We start from the raw sequence: 1,314 nt of genomic DNA, 5'->3' as shown, positions 1-1,314 counted from the left end.
TTTAAACCAGATTCAGCTTTAAACCAGATTCAGTTTTAAACCAGATTCAGTTTTAAACCAGATTCAACACCCAGACGCCGTTTTATTTTTAGCTTTCATGCATTAAAACCTTTTTATTTTTCAAAATAAAATGTCGCAGATATTTTGACTCTTCATGAACTTCTTCACTTTCTGTCTCGTCATAAATGACAGAAGTTTTAATTTTCATTTCCTTTTTAAAGGGTTAGAATCTGAAAAGTGTGGCGTGTTTGTGTTCAGACACCCTCAGTCAGAACTTTGACTAGATCCGGCTCTGGCTGCTTGTCTTTGTTACAGACTGAAGCTGAAAGTTTTCAAATCTCGCTACAGATGATCAGTTTAATTTTGGTCTGGGCTTTGACTAGGCCGTCCAGCTGCATGTCTAGGCTGTTTGTCCTGATTCAAGGTGAAACTCCAGCCCAGGTCCAGGCTGGTTCTGGATGTGGTTTCCCTGTCCAGCAGCATGATGCTGCCACTGCTGTGCTTCACAGTGTGGACGGTGGTTCAGCTCCAGAAGCTCCTCTCTGCTGATTCTTACGGATTTTGACCTTTGACACAAACGGCTGATTTGCCTGATAAACTGTTGAGCTTGTGGAACCGAAGCAGCTCCATGTTTTTGCCTTCGGGGCGGCGATGTCTCCGCTTCGTGAGCCTCATGTTTTCATGCAGCTGATTTCCTGCCTGGAGGCCAAACAGCTACGGAAAGCCATCGATGTTTTATTTCTGCTAACATTTCTTGCTAACTCTAATTAAATATTAACAGATAATTTATAACAATAAAAATAAGAACTGATATCTTTAGAAACTGGAACCAGCTTTATTTTGAAAAGCCAACAGAATCCTTTCAGCATTTTTTAACGACAATGTGTGAGCTTTATTTTGAAGGGTTATAAACATTTGCAAAAGTCTGAACAGGCTTTTATTTTGAAAGGGCGACATAATTCCTCTTCCTGTAGTAATGTTATACCAATTTATTCAAGAAATGAAACTATGTAACATTTAGACTTTTATTTTGAAGATGACATCTGAGCTTTATTTCCATTCAGATGCTTTATTTTGAAAGGGCCAGTTGTTTTCTGCGTTGCCAGCAGTTTGAGGCCAGCGATGATTTTAATAAAACAGATTGTGTCACATGAACAAGCAGAGGAGACGTTTGTTTGGAAAAATGTAATAAAAGGATCTGGGAGCCGCAGCTGGACGGACGATTTTCCTCTGTGGAAACACGCTGTGTGTGTGTGTGTGTGTGTGTGTGTGTGTGTGTGTGTGTGTGTGTGTGTGTGTGTGTGTGTGTGTGTG

The sequence above is a fragment of the Poecilia reticulata genome, linkage group LG21, assembly GCF_000633615.1.
Source record: "Poecilia reticulata strain Guanapo linkage group LG21, Guppy_female_1.0+MT, whole genome shotgun sequence".
Classification (NCBI taxonomy): domain Eukaryota; kingdom Metazoa; phylum Chordata; class Actinopteri; order Cyprinodontiformes; family Poeciliidae; genus Poecilia; species Poecilia reticulata.
Note: the sequence above shows the minus strand (reverse complement) of the source record.